We start from the raw sequence: 14979 nt of genomic DNA on the forward strand, positions 1-14979 counted from the left end.
CGTTTCGCGGCGTTGCGGCTAACGGCCATAGCACGCTGAGTGCAGCGGTTCTCGTCTGTTCATTGTAGTTAAGAACCGTTGGGCGTGGTTAGTACTTGGATGGGTGACCAGCTGGGAGCTCGACCTGCATTTGGCTTCTTTCATTTTGCCTTTTTACTTCGCTTTCGTTGCTGCTTAGCGTTAATGATGCTGTCCAGCACGCTGACGCCACTCTTGCCTCTCGGTACACTAAGGCGCGAATCTGTGGCCACAATAAAATGAAAGGTTCTGTCGTGTGTTTGTCGTTTTTTGGTCTCTCACAGTCGTTTCTCGCGCCTGCCCTCTACATATATGCCCGTTTCAAAGCGTCAGCTTTCGCGTCAGCCGAGCAAAGTCGAGACAAGTCGACACATGGAGACACACGATGCTGTGAAACGAAATCCGGCGACTAGCGCACTGGCTACACGGAGTGAGACGTGGGGCGAAGGAAAACTATTCGTAACGCGACAGTTCTCAGTTACGAGGATCGCGTTACGTTACGTGGAATATCCCTAGAAGAAAAATGTACGTGTCGTGCGGTGGCCGGGAATCGAACCCGGATCAACTGCTTGGGAAGCAACCATGCTGACCGTTACACCACCACCGCCTTGCGCTGTGCTTCACTCACGCCGCGATGTGTCGGCTACCCTCCTGCCACCAGAGGCCGAAGGCGAAGGCGCTGTAGGCGCTCAACGCCAGGGCGGAGGTGAGCACATCTGAACGCAGTGTGTAGGTGCTGCTAGGACGATGTTGCGTAACTAGAAGCAGAACTGACAGCCGTTGAAGAAACTGCCCTTTAATTTACAGCAGCGTGATAAAAGAAATATCTAATGTGACGTACTTACTGACGATCCAGAGACGATTGAGCATATGTGTGCCAGTCCAGAAGTAGAAAGCGCGTACGTATCATAGTGTTAAGTTGGTTAGTTTGATGCTCGCCTGGAGCATATCATTGGCTTCCCGTAAGGGTGAAATGCACAGCGTAGCCGTTGATAGGGAACGGCCTTTTCTTGTCATTCGTTGTTTTCTCTGCGCCAATGTAAAAATTGATAATTAGAGTTCTGCTCGTTCTACTAAAGACAGATGGCGACGGAAAACAACGGTGTAAGGCACCATATTTAAGCTGTGGTTCCCGAAAGTGAGGGTGGGGTGCAACCTCACATCTGACAACTCGTCTAAAATACTCTAAAAAACGTATTTCCTTCACACAAGAAAAAACAAGCAAATTTCGCAGTCAGGCTCTGGAGATGAAGCTAGAAACGACGGCAGCACGTTATTTGCGCTCGCACGTCAGATTGGCCGAGCGGTCTAAGGCGCCAGATTTAAGCTCTGGTTCCCGAAAGGGAGCGTGGGTTCGAACCCCACATCTGACAATGAATTTTAAATATTCCAAAACTGCCCATTTCCTTCGTGCGGGAAAGCAAGTAAATTACGCGCAAACAGGTTCGAGAGATATTATTAGAGATGGCAGTGATTACGGAGCTTGCCCTGCAAGTCTGATTGCCTGGCGGTCAGAAGGAATGGAAAGCTGTTAGGAGACATGGCTTTCAGCCAGGCGGCCCGGATTCGATTCCCGGTAGCCGAACATACTTTTGTTTGCTGAGTCTTGGCTATTCTCAGGGCGTTTACGTTTTCTTTGTGTTGTGCTTTTTGGGTCCAAGCGTCAAGAAAGCAAAAGTCAACGAAAGCAGATACGTGTATAAATGACTGGCAGGGCAGTAACGAAGGTGGATGAGCCGGTGGACCGGGTATTGGACTGCTGACGTGGCCCCATTGCACAGCTCGTCAGCTCAGTAGGTTAGAGCGCCGTGCTGTGAACACAAAGGCCATGTATTCGATCGCAGCAAGTGCCATTTAATTTTTCTCTCGTAAAAGACAGTGCTTCCTCCAGCGAGACACTGCCATGTAAATACCAAGTGACATGCACAACAAGCAATATGTCTGCACGTTTCGCGGCGTTGCGGCTAACGGCCATAGCACGCTGAGTGCAGCGGTTCTCGTCTGTTCATTGTAGTTAAGAACCGTTGGGCGTGGTTAGTACTTGGATGGGTGACCAGCTGGGAGCTCGACCTGCATTTGGCTTCTTTCATTTTGCCTTTTTACTTCGCTTTCGTTGCTGCTTAGCGTTAATGATGCTGTCCAGCACGCTGACGCCACTCTTGCCTCTCGGTACACTAAGGCGCGAATCTGTGGCCACAATAAAATGAAAGGTTCTGTCGTGTGTTTGTCGTTTTTTGGTCTCTCACAGTCGTTTCTCGCGCCTGCCCTCTACATATATGCCCGTTTCCAAGCGTCAGCTTTCGCGTCAGCCGAGCAAAGTCGAGACAAGTCGACACATGGAGACACACGATGCTGTGAAACGAAATCCGGCGACTAGCGCACTGGCTACACGGAGTGAGACGTGGGGCGAAGGAAAACTATTCGTAACGCGACAGTTCTCAGTTACGAGGATCGCGTTACGTTACGTGGAATATCCCTAGAAGAAAAATGTACGTGTCGTGCGGTGGCCGGGAATCGAACCCGGATCAACTGCTTGGGAAGCAACCATGCTGACCGTTACACCACCACCGCCTTGCGCTGTGCTTCACTCACGCCGCGATGTGTCGGCTACCCTCCTGCCACCAGAGGCCGAAGGCGAAGGCGCTGTAGGCGCTCAACGCCAGGGCGGAGGTGAGCACATCTGAACGCAGTGTGTAGGTGCTGCTAGGACGATGTTGCGTAACTAGAAGCAGAACTGACAGCCGTTGAAGAAACTGCCCTTTAATTTACAGCAGCGTGATAAAAGAAATATCTAATGTGACGTACTTACTGACGATCCAGAGACGATTGAGCATATGTGTGCCAGTCCAGAAGTAGAAAGCGCGTACGTATCATAGTGTTAAGTTGGTTAGTTTGATGCTCGCCTGGAGCATATCATTGGCTTCCCGTAAGGGTGAAATGCACAGCGTAGCCGTTGATAGGGAACGGCCTTTTCTTGTCATTCGTTGTTTTCTCTGCGCCAATGTAAAAATTGATAATTAGAGTTCTGCTCGTTCTACTAAAGACAGATGGCGACGGAAAACAACGGTGTAAGGCACCATATTTAAGCTGTGGTTCCCGAAAGTGAGGGTGGGGTGCAACCTCACATCTGACAACTCGTCTAAAATACTCTAAAAAACGTATTTCCTTCACACAAGAAAAAACAAGCAAATTTCGCAGTCAGGCTCTGGAGATGAAGCTAGAAACGACGGCAGCACGTTATTTGCGCTCGCACGTCAGATTGGCCGAGCGGTCTAAGGCGCCAGATTTAAGCTCTGGTTCCCGAAAGGGAGCGTGGGTTCGAACCCCACATCTGACAATGAATTTTAAATATTCCAAAACTGCCCATTTCCTTCGTGCGGGAAAGCAAGTAAATTACGCGCAAACAGGTTCGAGAGATATTATTAGAGATGGCAGTGATTACGGAGCTTGCCCTGCAAGTCTGATTGCCTGGCGGTCAGAAGGAATGGAAAGCTGTTAGGAGACATGGCTTTCAGCCAGGCGGCCCGGATTCGATTCCCGGTAGCCGAACATACTTTTGTTTGCTGAGTCTTGGCTATTCTCAGGGCGTTTACGTTTTCTTTGTGTTGTGCTTTTTGGGTCCAAGCGTCAAGAAAGCAAAAGTCAACGAAAGCAGATACGTGTATAAATGACTGGCAGGGCAGTAACGAAGGTGGATGAGCCGGTGGACCGGGTATTGGACTGCTGACGTGGCCCCATTGCACAGCTCGTCAGCTCAGTAGGTTAGAGCGCCGTGCTGTGAACACAAAGGCCATGTATTCGATCGCAGCAAGTGCCATTTAATTTTTCTCTCGTAAAAGACAGTGCTTCCTCCAGCGAGACACTGCCATGTAAATACCAAGTGACATGCACAACAAGCAATATGTCTGCACGTTTCGCGGCGTTGCGGCTAACGGCCATAGCACGCTGAGTGCAGCGGTTCTCGTCTGTTCATTGTAGTTAAGAACCGTTGGGCGTGGTTAGTACTTGGATGGGTGACCAGCTGGGAGCTCGACCTGCATTTGGCTTCTTTCATTTTGCCTTTTTACTTCGCTTTCGTTGCTGCTTAGCGTTAATGATGCTGTCCAGCACGCTGACGCCACTCTTGCCTCTCGGTACACTAAGGCGCGAATCTGTGGCCACAATAAAATGAAAGGTTCTGTCGTGTGTTTGTCGTTTTTTGGTCTCTCACAGTCGTTTCTCGCGCCTGCCCTCTACATATATGCCCGTTTCCAAGCGTCAGCTTTCGCGTCAGCCGAGCAAAGTCGAGACAAGTCGACACATGGAGACACACGATGCTGTGAAACGAAATCCGGCGACTAGCGCACTGGCTACACGGAGTGAGACGTGGGGCGAAGGAAAACTATTCGTAACGCGACAGTTCTCAGTTACGAGGATCGCGTTACGTTACGTGGAATATCCCTAGAAGAAAAATGTACGTGTCGTGCGGTGGCCGGGAATCGAACCCGGATCAACTGCTTGGGAAGCAACCATGCTGACCGTTACACCACCACCGCCTTGCGCTGTGCTTCACTCACGCCGCGATGTGTCGGCTACCCTCCTGCCACCAGAGGCCGAAGGCGAAGGCGCTGTAGGCGCTCAACGCCAGGGCGGAGGTGAGCACATCTGAACGCAGTGTGTAGGTGCTGCTAGGACGATGTTGCGTAACTAGAAGCAGAACTGACAGCCGTTGAAGAAACTGCCCTTTAATTTACAGCAGCGTGATAAAAGAAATATCTAATGTGACGTACTTACTGACGATCCAGAGACGATTGAGCATATGTGTGCCAGTCCAGAAGTAGAAAGCGCGTACGTATCATAGTGTTAAGTTGGTTAGTTTGATGCTCGCCTGGAGCATATCATTGGCTTCCCGTAAGGGTGAAATGCACAGCGTAGCCGTTGATAGGGAACGGCCTTTTCTTGTCATTCGTTGTTTTCTCTGCGCCAATGTAAAAATTGATAATTAGAGTTCTGCTCGTTCTACTAAAGACAGATGGCGACGGAAAACAACGGTGTAAGGCACCATATTTAAGCTGTGGTTCCCGAAAGTGAGGGTGGGGTGCAACCTCACATCTGACAACTCGTCTAAAATACTCTAAAAAACGTATTTCCTTCACACAAGAAAAAACAAGCAAATTTCGCAGTCAGGCTCTGGAGATGAAGCTAGAAACGACGGCAGCACGTTATTTGCGCTCGCACGTCAGATTGGCCGAGCGGTCTAAGGCGCCAGATTTAAGCTCTGGTTCCCGAAAGGGAGCGTGGGTTCGAACCCCACATCTGACAATGAATTTTAAATATTCCAAAACTGCCCATTTCCTTCGTGCGGGAAAGCAAGTAAATTACGCGCAAACAGGTTCGAGAGATATTATTAGAGATGGCAGTGATTACGGAGCTTGCCCTGCAAGTCTGATTGCCTGGCGGTCAGAAGGAATGGAAAGCTGTTAGGAGACATGGCTTTCAGCCAGGCGGCCCGGATTCGATTCCCGGTAGCCGAACATACTTTTGTTTGCTGAGTCTTGGCTATTCTCAGGGCGTTTACGTTTTCTTTGTGTTGTGCTTTTTGGGTCCAAGCGTCAAGAAAGCAAAAGTCAACGAAAGCAGATACGTGTATAAATGACTGGCAGGGCAGTAACGAAGGTGGATGAGCCGGTGGACCGGGTATTGGACTGCTGACGTGGCCCCATTGCACAGCTCGTCAGCTCAGTAGGTTAGAGCGCCGTGCTGTGAACACAAAGGCCATGTATTCGATCGCAGCAAGTGCCATTTAATTTTTCTCTCGTAAAAGACAGTGCTTCCTCCAGCGAGACACTGCCATGTAAATACCAAGTGACATGCACAACAAGCAATATGTCTGCACGTTTCGCGGCGTTGCGGCTAACGGCCATAGCACGCTGAGTGCAGCGGTTCTCGTCTGTTCATTGTAGTTAAGAACCGTTGGGCGTGGTTAGTACTTGGATGGGTGACCAGCTGGGAGCTCGACCTGCATTTGGCTTCTTTCATTTTGCCTTTTTACTTCGCTTTCGTTGCTGCTTAGCGTTAATGATGCTGTCCAGCACGCTGACGCCACTCTTGCCTCTCGGTACACTAAGGCGCGAATCTGTGGCCACAATAAAATGAAAGGTTCTGTCGTGTGTTTGTCGTTTTTTGGTCTCTCACAGTCGTTTCTCGCGCCTGCCCTCTACATATATGCCCGTTTCCAAGCGTCAGCTTTCGCGTCAGCCGAGCAAAGTCGAGACAAGTCGACACATGGAGACACACGATGCTGTGAAACGAAATCCGGCGACTAGCGCACTGGCTACACGGAGTGAGACGTGGGGCGAAGGAAAACTATTCGTAACGCGACAGTTCTCAGTTACGAGGATCGCGTTACGTTACGTGGAATATCCCTAGAAGAAAAATGTACGTGTCGTGCGGTGGCCGGGAATCGAACCCGGATCAACTGCTTGGGAAGCAACCATGCTGACCGTTACACCACCACCGCCTTGCGCTGTGCTTCACTCACGCCGCGATGTGTCGGCTACCCTCCTGCCACCAGAGGCCGAAGGCGAAGGCGCTGTAGGCGCTCAACGCCAGGGCGGAGGTGAGCACATCTGAACGCAGTGTGTAGGTGCTGCTAGGACGATGTTGCGTAACTAGAAGCAGAACTGACAGCCGTTGAAGAAACTGCCCTTTAATTTACAGCAGCGTGATAAAAGAAATATCTAATGTGACGTACTTACTGACGATCCAGAGACGATTGAGCATATGTGTGCCAGTCCAGAAGTAGAAAGCGCGTACGTATCATAGTGTTAAGTTGGTTAGTTTGATGCTCGCCTGGAGCATATCATTGGCTTCCCGTAAGGGTGAAATGCACAGCGTAGCCGTTGATAGGGAACGGCCTTTTCTTGTCATTCGTTGTTTTCTCTGCGCCAATGTAAAAATTGATAATTAGAGTTCTGCTCGTTCTACTAAAGACAGATGGCGACGGAAAACAACGGTGTAAGGCACCATATTTAAGCTGTGGTTCCCGAAAGTGAGGGTGGGGTGCAACCTCACATCTGACAACTCGTCTAAAATACTCTAAAAAACGTATTTCCTTCACACAAGAAAAAACAAGCAAATTTCGCAGTCAGGCTCTGGAGATGAAGCTAGAAACGACGGCAGCACGTTATTTGCGCTCGCACGTCAGATTGGCCGAGCGGTCTAAGGCGCCAGATTTAAGCTCTGGTTCCCGAAAGGGAGCGTGGGTTCGAACCCCACATCTGACAATGAATTTTAAATATTCCAAAACTGCCCATTTCCTTCGTGCGGGAAAGCAAGTAAATTACGCGCAAACAGGTTCGAGAGATATTATTAGAGATGGCAGTGATTACGGAGCTTGCCCTGCAAGTCTGATTGCCTGGCGGTCAGAAGGAATGGAAAGCTGTTAGGAGACATGGCTTTCAGCCAGGCGGCCCGGATTCGATTCCCGGTAGCCGAACATACTTTTGTTTGCTGAGTCTTGGCTATTCTCAGGGCGTTTACGTTTTCTTTGTGTTGTGCTTTTTGGGTCCAAGCGTCAAGAAAGCAAAAGTCAACGAAAGCAGATACGTGTATAAATGACTGGCAGGGCAGTAACGAAGGTGGATGAGCCGGTGGACCGGGTATTGGACTGCTGACGTGGCCCCATTGCACAGCTCGTCAGCTCAGTAGGTTAGAGCGCCGTGCTGTGAACACAAAGGCCATGTATTCGATCGCAGCAAGTGCCATTTAATTTTTCTCTCGTAAAAGACAGTGCTTCCTCCAGCGAGACACTGCCATGTAAATACCAAGTGACATGCACAACAAGCAATATGTCTGCACGTTTCGCGGCGTTGCGGCTAACGGCCATAGCACGCTGAGTGCAGCGGTTCTCGTCTGTTCATTGTAGTTAAGAACCGTTGGGCGTGGTTAGTACTTGGATGGGTGACCAGCTGGGAGCTCGACCTGCATTTGGCTTCTTTCATTTTGCCTTTTTACTTCGCTTTCGTTGCTGCTTAGCGTTAATGATGCTGTCCAGCACGCTGACGCCACTCTTGCCTCTCGGTACACTAAGGCGCGAATCTGTGGCCACAATAAAATGAAAGGTTCTGTCGTGTGTTTGTCGTTTTTTGGTCTCTCACAGTCGTTTCTCGCGCCTGCCCTCTACATATATGCCCGTTTCAAAGCGTCAGCTTTCGCGTCAGCCGAGCAAAGTCGAGACAAGTCGACACATGGAGACACACGATGCTGTGAAACGAAATCCGGCGACTAGCGCACTGGCTACACGGAGTGAGACGTGGGGCGAAGGAAAACTATTCGTAACGCGACAGTTCTCAGTTACGAGGATCGCGTTACGTTACGTGGAATATCCCTAGAAGAAAAATGTACGTGTCGTGCGGTGGCCGGGAATCGAACCCGGATCAACTGCTTGGGAAGCAACCATGCTGACCGTTACACCACCACCGCCTTGCGCTGTGCTTCACTCACGCCGCGATGTGTCGGCTACCCTCCTGCCACCAGAGGCCGAAGGCGAAGGCGCTGTAGGCGCTCAACGCCAGGGCGGAGGTGAGCACATCTGAACGCAGTGTGTAGGTGCTGCTAGGACGATGTTGCGTAACTAGAAGCAGAACTGACAGCCGTTGAAGAAACTGCCCTTTAATTTACAGCAGCGTGATAAAAGAAATATCTAATGTGACGTACTTACTGACGATCCAGAGACGATTGAGCATATGTGTGCCAGTCCAGAAGTAGAAAGCGCGTACGTATCATAGTGTTAAGTTGGTTAGTTTGATGCTCGCCTGGAGCATATCATTGGCTTCCCGTAAGGGTGAAATGCACAGCGTAGCCGTTGATAGGGAACGGCCTTTTCTTGTCATTCGTTGTTTTCTCTGCGCCAATGTAAAAATTGATAATTAGAGTTCTGCTCGTTCTACTAAAGACAGATGGCGACGGAAAACAACGGTGTAAGGCACCATATTTAAGCTGTGGTTCCCGAAAGTGAGGGTGGGGTGCAACCTCACATCTGACAACTCGTCTAAAATACTCTAAAAAACGTATTTCCTTCACACAAGAAAAAACAAGCAAATTTCGCAGTCAGGCTCTGGAGATGAAGCTAGAAACGACGGCAGCACGTTATTTGCGCTCGCACGTCAGATTGGCCGAGCGGTCTAAGGCGCCAGATTTAAGCTCTGGTTCCCGAAAGGGAGCGTGGGTTCGAACCCCACATCTGACAATGAATTTTAAATATTCCAAAACTGCCCATTTCCTTCGTGCGGGAAAGCAAGTAAATTACGCGCAAACAGGTTCGAGAGATATTATTAGAGATGGCAGTGATTACGGAGCTTGCCCTGCAAGTCTGATTGCCTGGCGGTCAGAAGGAATGGAAAGCTGTTAGGAGACATGGCTTTCAGCCAGGCGGCCCGGATTCGATTCCCGGTAGCCGAACATACTTTTGTTTGCTGAGTCTTGGCTATTCTCAGGGCGTTTACGTTTTCTTTGTGTTGTGCTTTTTGGGTCCAAGCGTCAAGAAAGCAAAAGTCAACGAAAGCAGATACGTGTATAAATGACTGGCAGGGCAGTAACGAAGGTGGATGAGCCGGTGGACCGGGTATTGGACTGCTGACGTGGCCCCATTGCACAGCTCGTCAGCTCAGTAGGTTAGAGCGCCGTGCTGTGAACACAAAGGCCATGTATTCGATCGCAGCAAGTGCCATTTAATTTTTCTCTCGTAAAAGACAGTGCTTCCTCCAGCGAGACACTGCCATGTAAATACCAAGTGACATGCACAACAAGCAATATGTCTGCACGTTTCGCGGCGTTGCGGCTAACGGCCATAGCACGCTGAGTGCAGCGGTTCTCGTCTGTTCATTGTAGTTAAGAACCGTTGGGCGTGGTTAGTACTTGGATGGGTGACCAGCTGGGAGCTCGACCTGCATTTGGCTTCTTTCATTTTGCCTTTTTACTTCGCTTTCGTTGCTGCTTAGCGTTAATGATGCTGTCCAGCACGCTGACGCCACTCTTGCCTCTCGGTACACTAAGGCGCGAATCTGTGGCCACAATAAAATGAAAGGTTCTGTCGTGTGTTTGTCGTTTTTTGGTCTCTCACAGTCGTTTCTCGCGCCTGCCCTCTACATATATGCCCGTTTCAAAGCGTCAGCTTTCGCGTCAGCCGAGCAAAGTCGAGACAAGTCGACACATGGAGACACACGATGCTGTGAAACGAAATCCGGCGACTAGCGCACTGGCTACACGGAGTGAGACGTGGGGCGAAGGAAAACTATTCGTAACGCGACAGTTCTCAGTTACGAGGATCGCGTTACGTTACGTGGAATATCCCTAGAAGAAAAATGTACGTGTCGTGCGGTGGCCGGGAATCGAACCCGGATCAACTGCTTGGGAAGCAACCATGCTGACCGTTACACCACCACCGCCTTGCGCTGTGCTTCACTCACGCCGCGATGTGTCGGCTACCCTCCTGCCACCAGAGGCCGAAGGCGAAGGCGCTGTAGGCGCTCAACGCCAGGGCGGAGGTGAGCACATCTGAACGCAGTGTGTAGGTGCTGCTAGGACGATGTTGCGTAACTAGAAGCAGAACTGACAGCCGTTGAAGAAACTGCCCTTTAATTTACAGCAGCGTGATAAAAGAAATATCTAATGTGACGTACTTACTGACGATCCAGAGACGATTGAGCATATGTGTGCCAGTCCAGAAGTAGAAAGCGCGTACGTATCATAGTGTTAAGTTGGTTAGTTTGATGCTCGCCTGGAGCATATCATTGGCTTCCCGTAAGGGTGAAATGCACAGCGTAGCCGTTGATAGGGAACGGCCTTTTCTTGTCATTCGTTGTTTTCTCTGCGCCAATGTAAAAATTGATAATTAGAGTTCTGCTCGTTCTACTAAAGACAGATGGCGACGGAAAACAACGGTGTAAGGCACCATATTTAAGCTGTGGTTCCCGAAAGTGAGGGTGGGGTGCAACCTCACATCTGACAACTCGTCTAAAATACTCTAAAAAACGTATTTCCTTCACACAAGAAAAAACAAGCAAATTTCGCAGTCAGGCTCTGGAGATGAAGCTAGAAACGACGGCAGCACGTTATTTGCGCTCGCACGTCAGATTGGCCGAGCGGTCTAAGGCGCCAGATTTAAGCTCTGGTTCCCGAAAGGGAGCGTGGGTTCGAACCCCACATCTGACAATGAATTTTAAATATTCCAAAACTGCCCATTTCCTTCGTGCGGGAAAGCAAGTAAATTACGCGCAAACAGGTTCGAGAGATATTATTAGAGATGGCAGTGATTACGGAGCTTGCCCTGCAAGTCTGATTGCCTGGCGGTCAGAAGGAATGGAAAGCTGTTAGGAGACATGGCTTTCAGCCAGGCGGCCCGGATTCGATTGCCGGTAGCCGAACATACTTTTGTTTGCTGAGTCTTGGCTATTCTCAGGGCGTTTACGTTTTCTTTGTGTTGTGCTTTTTGGGTCCAAGCGTCAAGAAAGCAAAAGTCAACGAAAGCAGATACGTGTATAAATGACTGGCAGGGCAGTAACGAAGGTGGATGAGCCGGTGGACCGGGTATTGGACTGCTGACGTGGCCCCATTGCACAGCTCGTCAGCTCAGTAGGTTAGAGCGCCGTGCTGTGAACACAAAGGCCATGTATTCGATCGCAGCAAGTGCCATTTAATTTTTCTCTCGTAAAAGACAGTGCTTCCTCCAGCGAGACACTGCCATGTAAATACCAAGTGACATGCACAACAAGCAATATGTCTGCACGTTTCGCGGCGTTGCGGCTAACGGCCATAGCACGCTGAGTGCAGCGGTTCTCGTCTGTTCATTGTAGTTAAGAACCGTTGGGCGTGGTTAGTACTTGGATGGGTGACCAGCTGGGAGCTCGACCTGCATTTGGCTTCTTTCATTTTGCCTTTTTACTTCGCTTTCGTTGCTGCTTAGCGTTAATGATGCTGTCCAGCACGCTGACGCCACTCTTGCCTCTCGGTACACTAAGGCGCGAATCTGTGGCCACAATAAAATGAAAGGTTCTGTCGTGTGTTTGTCGTTTTTTGGTCTCTCACAGTCGTTTCTCGCGCCTGCCCTCTACATATATGCCCGTTTCAAAGCGTCAGCTTTCGCGTCAGCCGAGCAAAGTCGAGACAAGTCGACACATGGAGACACACGATGCTGTGAAACGAAATCCGGCGACTAGCGCACTGGCTACACGGAGTGAGACGTGGGGCGAAGGAAAACTATTCGTAACGCGACAGTTCTCAGTTACGAGGATCGCGTTACGTTACGTGGAATATCCCTAGAAGAAAAATGTACGTGTCGTGCGGTGGCCGGGAATCGAACCCGGATCAACTGCTTGGGAAGCAACCATGCTGACCGTTACACCACCACCGCCTTGCGCTGTGCTTCACTCACGCCGCGATGTGTCGGCTACCCTCCTGCCACCAGAGGCCGAAGGCGAAGGCGCTGTAGGCGCTCAACGCCAGGGCGGAGGTGAGCACATCTGAACGCAGTGTGTAGGTGCTGCTAGGACGATGTTGCGTAACTAGAAGCAGAACTGACAGCCGTTGAAGAAACTGCCCTTTAATTTACAGCAGCGTGATAAAAGAAATATCTAATGTGACGTACTTACTGACGATCCAGAGACGATTGAGCATATGTGTGCCAGTCCAGAAGTAGAAAGCGCGTACGTATCATAGTGTTAAGTTGGTTAGTTTGATGCTCGCCTGGAGCATATCATTGGCTTCCCGTAAGGGTGAAATGCACAGCGTAGCCGTTGATAGGGAACGGCCTTTTCTTGTCATTCGTTGTTTTCTCTGCGCCAATGTAAAAATTGATAATTAGAGTTCTGCTCGTTCTACTAAAGACAGATGGCGACGGAAAACAACGGTGTAAGGCACCATATTTAAGCTGTGGTTCCCGAAAGTGAGGGTGGGGTGCAACCTCACATCTGACAACTCGTCTAAAATACTCTAAAAAACGTATTTCCTTCACACAAGAAAAAACAAGCAAATTTCGCAGTCAGGCTCTGGAGATGAAGCTAGAAACGACGGCAGCACGTTATTTGCGCTCGCACGTCAGATTGGCCGAGCGGTCTAAGGCGCCAGATTTAAGCTCTGGTTCCCGAAAGGGAGCGTGGGTTCGAACCCCACATCTGACAATGAATTTTAAATATTCCAAAACTGCCCATTTCCTTCGTGCGGGAAAGCAAGTAAATTACGCGCAAACAGGTTCGAGAGATATTATTAGAGATGGCAGTGATTACGGAGCTTGCCCTGCAAGTCTGATTGCCTGGCGGTCAGAAGGAATGGAAAGCTGTTAGGAGACATGGCTTTCAGCCAGGCGGCCCGGATTCGATTCCCGGTAGCCGAACATACTTTTGTTTGCTGAGTCTTGGCTATTCTCAGGGCGTTTACGTTTTCTTTGTGTTGTGCTTTTTGGGTCCAAGCGTCAAGAAAGCAAAAGTCAACGAAAGCAGATACGTGTATAAATGACTGGCAGGGCAGTAACGAAGGTGGATGAGCCGGTGGACCGGGTATTGGACTGCTGACGTGGCCCCATTGCACAGCTCGTCAGCTCAGTAGGTTAGAGCGCCGTGCTGTGAACACAAAGGCCATGTATTCGATCGCAGCAAGTGCCATTTAATTTTTCTCTCGTAAAAGACAGTGCTTCCTCCAGCGAGACACTGCCATGTAAATACCAAGTGACATGCACAACAAGCAATATGTCTGCACGTTTCGCGGCGTTGCGGCTAACGGCCATAGCACGCTGAGTGCAGCGGTTCTCGTCTGTTCATTGTAGTTAAGAACCGTTGGGCGTGGTTAGTACTTGGATGGGTGACCAGCTGGGAGCTCGACCTGCATTTGGCTTCTTTCATTTTGCCTTTTTACTTCGCTTTCGTTGCTGCTTAGCGTTAATGATGCTGTCCAGCACGCTGACGCCACTCTTGCCTCTCGGTACACTAAGGCGCGAATCTGTGGCCACAATAAAATGAAAGGTTCTGTCGTGTGTTTGTCGTTTTTTGGTCTCTCACAGTCGTTTCTCGCGCCTGCCCTCTACATATATGCCCGTTTCAAAGCGTCAGCTTTCGCGTCAGCCGAGCAAAGTCGAGACAAGTCGACACATGGAGACACACGATGCTGTGAAACGAAATCCGGCGACTAGCGCACTGGCTACACGGAGTGAGACGTGGGGCGAAGGAAAACTATTCGTAACGCGACAGTTCTCAGTTACGAGGATCGCGTTACGTTACGTGGAATATCCCTAGAAGAAAAATGTACGTGTCGTGCGGTGGCCGGGAATCGAACCCGGATCAACTGCTTGGGAAGCAACCATGCTGACCGTTACACCACCACCGCCTTGCGCTGTGCTTCACTCACGCCGCGATGTGTCGGCTACCCTCCTGCCACCAGAGGCCGAAGGCGAAGGCGCTGTAGGCGCTCAACGCCAGGGCGGAGGTGAGCACATCTGAACGCAGTGTGTAGGTGCTGCTAGGACGATGTTGCGTAACTAGAAGCAGAACTGACAGCCGTTGAAGAAACTGCCCTTTAATTTACAGCAGCGTGATAAAAGAAATATCTAATGTGACGTACTTACTGACGATCCAGAGACGATTGAGCATATGTGTGCCAGTCCAGAAGTAGAAAGCGCGTACGTATCATAGTGTTAAGTTGGTTAGTTTGATGCTCGCCTGGAGCATATCATTGGCTTCCCGTAAGGGTGAAATGCACAGTGTAGCCGTTGATAGGGAACGGCCTTTTCTTGTCATTCGTTGTTTTCTCTGCGCCAATGTAAAAATTGATAATTAGAGTTCTGCTCGTTCTACTAAAGACAGATGGCGACGGAAAACAACGGTGTAAGGCACCATATTTAAGCTGTGGTTCCCGAAAGTGAGGGTGGGGTGCAACCTCACAACTGACAACTCGTCTAAAATACTCTAAAAAACGTATTTCCTTCACACAAGA

General features: G+C 49.9%; 15 non-coding genes across 15 annotated transcripts; 7 read left to right on the forward strand and 8 right to left on the reverse strand.

The window, feature by feature from the left end:
• Window positions 1–553: 553 nt before the first annotated feature.
• On the reverse strand, window positions 554–625 carry Trnag-ccc (transfer RNA glycine (anticodon CCC)). The gene has a single exon. It is a non-coding gene; the product is annotated as a tRNA-Gly (tRNA).
• A 682-nt stretch (window positions 626–1307) lies between these two features.
• Window positions 1308–1391, forward strand: Trnal-uaa (transfer RNA leucine (anticodon UAA)). The gene has a single exon. It is a non-coding gene; the product is annotated as a tRNA-Leu (tRNA).
• Window positions 1392–2517: 1126 nt separating this feature from the next.
• Window positions 2518–2589, reverse strand: Trnag-ccc (transfer RNA glycine (anticodon CCC)). Its single transcript has one exon. It is a non-coding gene; the product is annotated as a tRNA-Gly (tRNA).
• A 682-nt stretch (window positions 2590–3271) lies between these two features.
• Trnal-uaa (transfer RNA leucine (anticodon UAA)) lies at window positions 3272–3355 on the forward strand. The gene has a single exon. It is a non-coding gene; the product is annotated as a tRNA-Leu (tRNA).
• Window positions 3356–4481: 1126 nt separating this feature from the next.
• On the reverse strand, window positions 4482–4553 carry Trnag-ccc (transfer RNA glycine (anticodon CCC)). Its single transcript has one exon. It is a non-coding gene; the product is annotated as a tRNA-Gly (tRNA).
• A 682-nt stretch (window positions 4554–5235) lies between these two features.
• Trnal-uaa (transfer RNA leucine (anticodon UAA)) lies at window positions 5236–5319 on the forward strand. The gene has a single exon. It is a non-coding gene; the product is annotated as a tRNA-Leu (tRNA).
• A 1126-nt stretch (window positions 5320–6445) lies between these two features.
• On the reverse strand, window positions 6446–6517 carry Trnag-ccc (transfer RNA glycine (anticodon CCC)). Its single transcript has one exon. It is a non-coding gene; the product is annotated as a tRNA-Gly (tRNA).
• Window positions 6518–7199: 682 nt separating this feature from the next.
• On the forward strand, window positions 7200–7283 carry Trnal-uaa (transfer RNA leucine (anticodon UAA)). The gene has a single exon. It is a non-coding gene; the product is annotated as a tRNA-Leu (tRNA).
• Window positions 7284–8409: 1126 nt separating this feature from the next.
• Trnag-ccc (transfer RNA glycine (anticodon CCC)) lies at window positions 8410–8481 on the reverse strand. Its single transcript has one exon. It is a non-coding gene; the product is annotated as a tRNA-Gly (tRNA).
• A 682-nt stretch (window positions 8482–9163) lies between these two features.
• Window positions 9164–9247, forward strand: Trnal-uaa (transfer RNA leucine (anticodon UAA)). Its single transcript has one exon. It is a non-coding gene; the product is annotated as a tRNA-Leu (tRNA).
• Window positions 9248–10373: 1126 nt separating this feature from the next.
• Window positions 10374–10445, reverse strand: Trnag-ccc (transfer RNA glycine (anticodon CCC)). The gene has a single exon. It is a non-coding gene; the product is annotated as a tRNA-Gly (tRNA).
• Window positions 10446–11127: 682 nt separating this feature from the next.
• Trnal-uaa (transfer RNA leucine (anticodon UAA)) lies at window positions 11128–11211 on the forward strand. The gene has a single exon. It is a non-coding gene; the product is annotated as a tRNA-Leu (tRNA).
• A 1126-nt stretch (window positions 11212–12337) lies between these two features.
• On the reverse strand, window positions 12338–12409 carry Trnag-ccc (transfer RNA glycine (anticodon CCC)). Its single transcript has one exon. It is a non-coding gene; the product is annotated as a tRNA-Gly (tRNA).
• A 682-nt stretch (window positions 12410–13091) lies between these two features.
• Window positions 13092–13175, forward strand: Trnal-uaa (transfer RNA leucine (anticodon UAA)). Its single transcript has one exon. It is a non-coding gene; the product is annotated as a tRNA-Leu (tRNA).
• A 1126-nt stretch (window positions 13176–14301) lies between these two features.
• Trnag-ccc (transfer RNA glycine (anticodon CCC)) lies at window positions 14302–14373 on the reverse strand. The gene has a single exon. It is a non-coding gene; the product is annotated as a tRNA-Gly (tRNA).
• Between the last annotated feature and the right edge of the window lie 606 nt (window positions 14374–14979).

Source organism: Schistocerca cancellata, chromosome 2 (genome assembly GCF_023864275.1).
Source record: "Schistocerca cancellata isolate TAMUIC-IGC-003103 chromosome 2, iqSchCanc2.1, whole genome shotgun sequence".
Taxonomy (NCBI): domain Eukaryota; kingdom Metazoa; phylum Arthropoda; class Insecta; order Orthoptera; family Acrididae; genus Schistocerca; species Schistocerca cancellata.